We start from the raw sequence: 10,000 nt of genomic DNA, 5'->3' as shown, positions 1-10,000 counted from the left end.
GACTGTACTTTTCATACATGAAAAGGGGCTCTTATCCAAGGTCCGCCATTTTGAACTTCCAGAAATAGATATTTTTAGCTGCAAAATTTACTGTACTTTCGTCATATACTTTGGTCATACATACAGGCCCAAGCCCCCAGCCCCCAACCCTAAGCCCCAGCTTTTATACATGATATATACGTAAGTCAATATTGATGATGATGATGATGATGATGATGATGATGATGATGATGATGTGTGTGGGTGTGTGTGTGTGTGCGTGTGTGTGTCACCATTCCAGTCTATCTAGTTTATCTTTCTCCCCCATGGGAAACAGCCTGTGCTTTTAACAGCTTCTCCTCTCTCCACTCATATATGGAACTCTTCTCTCATCTCATCATCTCTCTTATCTTCACCTCTCTCTTCCACTCATCTTCTCTTCTCTCATCTCATCATCTCTCTTATCTTCACCACTCTCTTCCACTCATCTTCTCTTCTCTCATCTCATCATCTCTATTCTCTTTTTTTCTCCTCTCCTTTTAATCTTCTCTTTCTTCTCTTCTCTTCTCTTCTCTTCTCTTCTCTTCTCTTCTCTTCTCTTCTCTTCTCTTCTCTTCTCTTCTCTTCCCCTCTTCTTTCATTTCCTCTCCTCCCTCATCTCTCCTTCCTGTTTTCATGCCATCCTCTCTTCATATTCTTCATCTCCTCTCTTCCTCTCCTCCTGCCTTACATCCTCTTGGTCAGTGGTTCCCAACCTATGGGCTGGGGCCCACTGGTGGACCCTGAAGGTATTCCAAGTGGGCCTTGAAATCATTTTCTAAAAATAATAGTCATATGTTGGTGTATGCTACTGTTGATTTATTTGAGTTTTATTCTTAATTGGGTCAGAGGTGGGCCCCGAAAACCTTTGACAATTTTGAGTGGGCCCCAAGTTGAAAAAGGTTGGGAACCCCTGCTCTAGGTCTTTCCCTTGCCCACTTTTTTTCTCTCCTTCTCTGTAGCCTATCTTCCTCCCGCCCCCACAGTGAAGTCTGAGTTTTATTTATAGTGCCTCTCCTCTCTGTGTGAAATATACATGGATGCTCTAGAAATGTGCTGTGAGTGCTGTGGGCCGCTGGTTACACGGCTGGCCGCGCTCCTCTGCCGCTCGCTGGGGTCCTGGGGCTGACACAGAGGGGTTGAGGTGTCCGTGGATGTGCCTGTCCTAAAGCCTGCAAAGTCTCTTGTACTAATTGGTCCCAGCACTTGACTCAGTCTGCTTTGGAGGTGTTGTAGGTTGCGAAGTGGCTACACTGATTATATACTGTTGAGCACGAGCAATAGTCTAAAGCCTGGCTCAAACTACGCGACTATCGGCCCGATTCTCGGCTGAAAACCCCCCTTACGACAATCGCTGGAACGTTACCGCCCAGGACCATCGCAAGCGATCGTCAGGAAAGATTTCGTGGGCGACGTTCTAAGATAGAACTTTAGCAGCTCAAAGAGTAGCCGATCGCAAATCATAGAAATCAAACAGTGTTTGATATTTGCGACTGGAAATAGAACGTCGGGCATTGTCTCGGTGGCTGCGAGTAGAGATAAGATTGACAGTTGCGATTCTCTTCTAGCGTGCGGTGCACCCCGACATCAAAATCGCACACACAATCGCTAGTCATGTAGTTTGAGCCAGGCTTAAGTTAACTTTTTTCATCACCAGCCAAAATGGCTTGTAAATGTTAACCTTTCCTAGCCAAACACATGTGCTGTCTCTCATATCGTGCACTTCTGTTAATGCACTGACGGTTAGTGCATAGTGCACACAGTACACTGAGGTCTGCAGTGCATGGGCTTGGGTCCTGGGCCTAGCTGGGGTGTCTGTGAATGTGCTTGTCCTTAAGTATATAGACAGGTTTCTCTGTTTGCAAACATTAGCAGCGTAGCTTTTGAGTGACAGCACCTTCCAAACAATCAGAGGTCTGCAGAGGTCTCCTCAGCTGGATACGTACATAGAGCATGAATGTTTGTGGGTGGGATTCCAATATGCAGACTCCCGTCCTTGGACTGCGCTTGTGGCCTCGCGTTCTAATAACGGCCCGCCTCTGTGGAGAAAACAATAAAGTTTACCCGCTGTCCGCCGAGCCACAACAACTTCTGGGGGACCACCCTGTTTGCAAGTGAGAAGATGGCATTAGAGTTGAGCTTTTGCGAGATATTGAAATACAATTCTGTTGTCGGTGATGTCATCACGAGGCCATGAGGGGGCAAGTGAGCGAGGGAGGACGGGAGTCCACATATTGGAATGCACCCGATATCTACTTGCACTAGCATTGGCCTTGACTGTCTTGTTTGGGCTTGGGCCCTGGGCTCGGGGTGTCTGAAAATGTGCCTGTCCTAAAGTTTAGAGCCTCGTTCACACACGTCGCTGCTAGTTTCTCGCTCAGCGAATGAAGTCAATAGAAAGTCTGCGTGTTCCAGCGAGACGAGGAGGCGAGTAGGCGAGTAGTGGGCGGATCCCGAGTTGAAATTATTTGAACTTCGAGCGAGACTAGTAAGCGAGTAAGCAATTGGAATGCAGAGTTTGGCACCTCTCGCCTGTGTATTGACAGTAAAAGCTGCGGGAACGTTTAGCGAATGTTTTATGAAAGAGTGGCGAGTAGCAGTGTTGACATGTCCGCTTATTATAAGCGACCTTGGGCTTCTTTTTTTGAGCAGTCGCTTTAAATTTGGTGAAGTTGCGGGTTGCGTTTTTTTTGGGCTTGTTCTTTTCAGGGTTGGGCTTGCTGTTTTCTCCTGCTCTGCCGGTGATTTGGATGTGTTTGGATGTGTTTCTCAATGGCAACTCGTTCTTTATCACTCATCCTCACAAGTAAACCTACTACAGCATCGTTAACTCACACTTTCTGTGGTCACTTGTGGTGATTTTAGCTGCCACGCATACCCCCGCAAAGAGCAAGGTCTTCCCTGACTAGGCACGCGACTGACGACCCATCCCTTTGGTCGCTTCTTTTGGGCTTGTTTTCACGACGCCCGTCAGTCGCTTCTTTTGGGCTTGTTTTTAGGACGTCAGTCGCTTATTTGTTGTAGAAAATCTGGCAACACTGGCGAGTAGGCGAGTGAGCGAGAAGCGAGAGTGGCGAGTAGGCGAGTGAGCGAGAAGCTAGTAACTAACTAGCAGCGACGTGTGTGAACGTAGCTTATAGTAGGCCTAGCTCTCTTGCATTGGCATTGGTGTTGGCCCGGGTGGGGTCTCTTCTCCGCACTGGAGGCCCGAGGCAGCGGCTGCCTGGATAAAAGAGCTTTGTGTGCAGATTAGAGCCCAGAGCTGCACACTGCACACAATGCGAGGCATTATATTGCCCACAGACCAGCACTGGGCTCAACTACACACACACGCACGGGCACACACGCACACACACACACACACACACACACACACACACACACACACACACACACACACACACACACACACACACACCACTACAGAGAGAGAGAGGGGAGGGGGGGCACAGAGATAGAGAGAGAGTGAGAGATAGAAAAGATAGGTGTAGTGAGAGATGGAGAGAAATATGTAGTGTTTTGTCAATGTAGCCAATGTGGTCAATGTAGCCATTTGACTGAGCACATATTCACATATGCCATTGAAGTCCAGTGAGACTCCACTCACTACCATTGTCACGAAGGGGAAAAACACTTCAAGCAGACTAGATTAACCGCAGAATCATATTACTGCCTGATTTCATCAAGTTGAGCACATGCATCTATGGAGCCGGATATGATTAAGCAATGTTAAAAAGTTGAATAAAGCATTACTCAAAAATAACATTGTTCACTGTGATTTCGTACAGGAGGCTCCGCCTCCCTTGCACTCATAAAGGAATCGCCTCTGGTGTTTGCAATCTTGCCTGTGTGTGTTTACAAGGGACACACACACGCATACACACACACACACACACACCCACACACACACACACACACACACCCACACACGCACACACGCACACACACACACACACGCACACACACACACACACACAGACACAGATGGAGAGAGAGAGAGAGAGAGAGAGAGAGAGAGAGAGAGAGAGAGAGAGAGAGAGAGAGAGAGAGAGAGATTGAATTGCCATGGTGAAGTTTGGGGGCCTCTTGCCTTGTGTTTGGCTCGCCTAGCATATCAGCATAGCATACAGTGACACACTAGCTAGAATCTAGTTAGTGTTTCATTGTATGGTGCCATGAGCTAGAGGGTTTCCCAAACTGGGGTGCGTGCACCCCTGGGGGTGCGTGCACTCCTGGTGGTGCGCGGCCTGCCATAAGGGGTTGCGCGAGCTGAATAGAGCCATGGCGAATATGTGAGTTTTTATCTAGCATTAATATTTTTAATAGTATGGTGCATTATTATGTGTAGTGTAGTTTAATTCCAAGACTATTGGAAAAGAGGATTCCCCAAAAACGACTGCTTAAAAAACGACTGTGCTTAATATGCAGTGAATGATTAGTGAATCCATACCTGCGCGGCCATCAGCACACCAAAATATTTTCACAGGGGGTGCGTGAAACACATTGAAATGTACAAGGGGGTGTGCAGGGAAAAAGTTTGGGAACGCCTGAGCTAGATAAACACACTAATGGTTGGCTGTGGTGTTTGTAAGGGGATAGTGGCTAGTGACTTGGCTGTGGTGTTTGTATGGAGATAGAGACTTGGCTGTGGTGTTTGTATGGAGATAGTGATGGATAGTGACTTGGCTGTGATGTTTGTATGGAGATAGAGACTTGGCTGTGGTGTTTGTATGGAGATAGTGACTTGGCTGTGGTGTTTGTATGGGGATAGAGACTTGGCTGTGGTGTTTGTATGGGGATAGAGACTTGGCTGTGGTGTTTGTATGGGGGTAGTGGCTAGAGACTTGGCTGTGGTGTTTGTATGGGGATAGTGGCTGGTGACTTGGCTGTGGTGTTTGTATGGGGATAGTGACTTGGCTGTGGTGTTTGTATGGGGGTAGTGTCTTGGCTGTGGTGTTTGTATGGGGGTAGTGACTTGGCTGTGGTGTTTGTATGGGGGTAGTGGCTGGTGACTTGGCTGTGGTGTTTGTATGGGGATAGAGACTTGGCTGTGGTGTTTGTATGGGGGTAGTGGCTAGAGACTTGGCTGTGGTGTTTGTATGGGGATAGTGTCTGGTGACTTGGCTGTGGTGTTTGTATGGAGATAGTGATGGCTAGAGACTTGGCTGTGGTGTTTGTATGGAGATAGTGATGGCTAGTGACTTGGCTGTGGTGTTTGTATGATGATAGTGGCTAGAGACTTGACTTACGCTAGACCCAGCCACTATGGACCTTACGTCTCTAAGAATCCTGGTCCTAACCTACGTTGACCTCATGACTCTACAATCTCTATCTATCTCTTCTTCCTCTGCCTTCCTGCTATTTCTGCCTCTCCTCTCTACCTCTCCTTTTAAATCTATCTCTAACAATGATGTTTTTCCCCCATTTGTTAAGCACTTTGAGTTACATGCCTTGTATGATACAGTGCTATACAAATACAATTATTATTATTAAATTATTATAGTGACTTGGCTGTGGTGTTTGTATGGGGATAGTGGCTGGTGACTTGGCTGTGGTGTTTGTATGGCGATAGTGATGGCTGGTGACTTGGCTGTGGTGTTTGTATGGAGATAGAGACTTGGCTGTGGTGTTTGTATGGGGATAGAGACTTGGCTGTGGTGTTTGTATGGGGATAGTGATGGCTAGTGGCTTGGCTGTGGTGTTTGTATGGGGATAGTGACTAGAGACTTGGCTGTGGTGTTTGTATGGGGATAGTGATGGCTGGTGACTTGGCTGTGGTGTTTGTATGGGGATAGTGATGGCTAGTGACTTGGCTGTGGTGTTTGTATGGGGATAGTGGCTAGTGACTTGGCTGTGGTGTTTGTAAGGGGATAGTGGCTAGTGACTTGGCTGTGGTGTTTGTATGGGGATAGTGATGGCTAGTGACTTGGCTGTGGTGTTTGTATGGGGATAGTGATGGCTAGTGACTTGGCTGTGGTGTTTGTATGGAGATAGTGACTTGGCTGTGGTGTTTGTATGGGGATAGTGGCTAGAGACTTGGCTGTGGTGTTTGTATGGGGATAGTGATGGCTAGTGACTTGGCTGTGGTGTTTGTATGGGGGTAGTGGCTGGTGACTTGGCTGTGGTGTTTGTATGGGGGTAGTGGCTGGTGACTTGGCTGTGGTGTTTGTATGGCGATAGTGATGGCTAGTGACTTGGCTGTGGTGTTTGTATGGGGGTAGTGGCTGGTGACTTGGCTGTGGTGTTTGTATGGGGGTAGTGGCTGGTGACTTGGCTGTGGTGTTTGTATGGGGATAGAGACTTGGCTGTGGTGTTTGTATGGGGGTAGTGGTGACTTGGCTGTGGTGTTTGTCTGGGGGTAGTAGTGACTTGGCTGTGGTGTTTGTATGGGGGTAGTGGCTGGTGACTTGGCCTGCTGCCAGTAGACTAACAGTTTGATAGGTGGTTGGAGCCCCATTGGCCTTGTCTGTTAATTTGTACTCCCACCGCCCCACACTGCATGGGCACTTTTGTCGTCTCACTTTCTCCAAAATGGCAGACCGTGTACTCTATATGTGTGTAGAGAGAGAGTGATGTGTATTTTTATGGCGAACTGTGTGTGTGTGTGTGTGTGTGTGTGTGTGTGTGTGTGTGTGTGTGTGTGTGTGTGTGTGTGTGTGTGTGTGTGTGTGTGTGTGTGTGTGCGTGTGTGCGTGCGTGTGTGTGTGCGTGTGTGTCTAAATGTGTGTGTGTCTAAGTGTGTGTGTGCCTCTGTGCCAGCATGGGTGTGTGTGGTCTATTTTTGTGCAGCTAGATGATATATAGATTCACACACAAGACTGCAAGTTTCACAAGCCTAACACACACTTCTATTTGTTTGTTTTTGTGTCCGTATTGGTAGGAAAGTCAAGCATGTGACAGGAAGAGAGTGAGAAAGAGATTGACCCTTTTAAAAACTTTTATACAGTGCCCACTAACTGGATAAGAGACATGTGTATGTGCCAGTTTAACCCATTGATGCTGGATGTTGCGTTGGTACTGTATGTTAGAGCTGAATGAACACATTCTAATGCAAGATGAGGGTCTTGGCTAGCCTGGTCCAGACCATCCCATAATACTACCATCTGCATTTCGTATTCATGGTCTGGACTTTGTTTGATCTGACGCGATTGCAGGAAGCAGGAAGGACATTTTCGGAAATCAGGATTTAACTTATAAGTTGTTGAACAAACATGTCTGACGTCTATCTATGGCGATGTAGGACCGTTTAACAGACATGTCTGACAGAACATCCTACCGTAGGATAAAATTACAATGTAGGACCGTTTGTCAGAACACTGTGACAATCCTACCGGTCAGCATCGCTCCACAGAAGACAGGTACCAGACGTAGTGTGAGCCAAGTGTCTTGGCGGAAGTACGTAGGATGGCGCGCGAGGCTAGGTATTGGTGTTTATATGCAACTTATTGCATGTTTTTATGTGCTTCAGAGGCTGAGATCTTTCTGTTTTTATAGGCGGAGGGCAACTTTTCTTTAAAAAAAAGGGCTTGGGCATTCAGCAGCCTTTTTTGCAGGTGCTTTAGGCATCAATGGGTTAAGTAGTAATGCTAGATTTCTAGTTCAGTTGTGTTGTTTTTAAAGCTTAGCTCTATGGGGAATCGCCAGGAGAACTATGTAGGGTAATGGACAACCCGTACGCATTCTTCTGTGCTTGGGTGAGCAGTGCACATGTGTGGGCATTGCGAGCATGCATAGCTGTGTGTGTGTTTGTGTGTGCGTGTGTGCGTGCGTGCGTGCCTGCCTGCCTGTGTGCGTGAGTGTGTGTGTGTGTGTGTGTGTGTGTGTGTGTGTGTGTGTGTGTGTGTGTGCGTGCGTGTGTGTGTGTGTGTGTGCGTGTGTGTGTGTGTGTTTCAGTGTGTCTGTGTGTGTATGTGTGTGTGTGTGTGTGTGTTTTCCTCTTCGGTTATGGAGATGAGCAACGCTGTAATGAAGGGTGGCTCCTCTCGAAAAGAACAAAAAGACGACAGAATCACTCAGGGAAAACAATCAGCTGATTCATGGCAGAGTCGTTTTATAATACATCTCCCCGATACAGACCCTACTTTGTGTGTGTGTGTGTGTGTGTGTGCATTCCAGTGTGTGTGTGTGTGTGTGTGTGTGTGTGAGTGTGTGTGTGTGTGTGTGTGTGTTTGAGCGGGCATGCGTACCAGTGTGTGTGAGTAATTAATGAGTATATGTGTGCTTGCGAGGGTCAGTGTGTATGTTTGTGAATGTGTGAGAGAGGGAGAGAGTAAGTATGACATCATAGTCACACTCATTTGAGTCAGGTCAGAGAGTGTGTGTGTGTGTGTGTGTGAGAGAGAGAGAGAGGAAGAGAGAGAGAGAGATAGAGAGAGAGAGAGAGAGAGAGAGAGAGAGAGAGCGAGAGATGTGTATGACTAGAGTATGAGATGACAGCGGTGCTTATTTCAAAGCTTTGTGGGGATTCCGGGAGATGAAACGCAAACAGGAAGTCAGCCTCACAGGAAGTGTTTCTCACAGTGGATGGTGGGTTTCCCCAGGTTACCTGGCTATCCGAGTAGTCTTTCTCCACTAACAAAGCTTTGTTATCACTTATTTTTCTTTACCATGATACGGTACATCTAAGCCCAGAAAATGAAGTACTAAAGCAAAATAATGTAGTCAGTTTTCAGCTGTATAGGGGTTTAGCTAGGTTAATTAATCGGCACAACCATGTTTTATCAACATTTCGCTAGTTGGCAGTGTTTCAATGCCAAGCCCTGAACATAATTATAGCTATATACCTATGGCTTAATATTACAATTTCAATTTTCAAATTTATTAAGGCTGGCCCCTTGAGATGATCCATCTGGTTTTCAGTGTATGAAGTTGTATGTTTAAAGTTGTCAAAGTTATTCTGACTCTTCAGTAAAAGTGGATAAGCAAGTATTACATACACTGTCACAAGAGTGAGTACACCCCTCACTCTTCTACAGATTTGTAATTATATCTTGTCATGGGACAACATTAAAGAAATGTCCCTTTGACACAATGAACGTTACCCAGCCAGGAGGAAGGCTCTTGCAGTCGAAACGTCTGTCTGTCTGTCCCTGCAATGTTTGAATAAAAAGAAAAGAAAAAGAAAGAAGAGTGCGGTCCATTTCCTAATCACTCAAATAATTTGAAATACAGCCATTAATGTCTCAAAATGGGCCTCACTTTTGTGACATACTGTACATGTTCATGTTCACTTTTGTAGCCAGGCTACGCTCTCCTAGTGACGCAACACGCGTGGCCTGCTTCTTGTCAGGCCAGGAGCAATACAAATATAATTTCTGAGCTCCTGAGAAATTGGGAACACCATCCAATATTTCGGGAAGCAACCAACTTTGAGCAGCTCCAATGCTCCTGGGTAGAGGCGTGTTCAAGGCAGTGACATAGTTTAAGCAGAGACGTTCTAGTGGGACTATAAGAAAATGTTTGGTTTAAACTTCGGCACAGTCTTTTCTGGCCTCGACCAGTAGCAAAATGAGGCGGGTTAACCAGGTCGTTTGAGAAACATTATTTGTTATCTTCTTGGTCAGACCAACATCTCTGTACGAGATTTGATGATAAGGTAGGAAAGTATTTCTGTTGCATAGCAGCATTGTAACTGAGCTTCTATCCATCCGTGTGGTTGCCAGGTGTTGTAGCATAACATCATTGTAAATGAGCTTCCATCCACCTGTGTGGTTGCCAGGTGCTGTAGCATAGCACCATTGTGACTGAGTTTCTAGCCATCCGTGTGGTTGCCAGGTGTTGTAGCATAACAGCATTGTAAATGAGCTTCCATCCATCATTGTGGTTGCCAGGTGCTGTAGCATAGCAGCATTGTGACTGAGCTTCTATCCATCTGTGTGGTTGCCAGGTGTTGTAGCATAACAGCATTGTAAATGAGCTTCCATCCATCTGTGTGGTTGCCAGGTGCTGTTGCATAGCAGCATTGTAACTGAGCTTCTATCCA

At 46.5% G+C, this 10,000-nt stretch overlaps 1 protein-coding gene across 1 annotated transcript in view; it reads left to right on the top strand.

Annotated features, from left to right (window-relative positions):
• Window positions 1-10,000, top strand: part of LOC134469411 (kinesin-like protein KIF3B) — a 41,275-nt gene that overhangs the window by 13,206 nt on the left and 18,069 nt on the right. The window lies entirely within an intron of this gene.

This window comes from Engraulis encrasicolus, chromosome 18, assembly GCF_034702125.1.
Source record: "Engraulis encrasicolus isolate BLACKSEA-1 chromosome 18, IST_EnEncr_1.0, whole genome shotgun sequence".
NCBI lineage: Eukaryota > Metazoa > Chordata > Actinopteri > Clupeiformes > Engraulidae > Engraulis > Engraulis encrasicolus.
The sequence above is the reverse complement of the archived record's forward strand: the minus strand, read 5'-3'. Positions and strand labels throughout refer to the sequence as shown.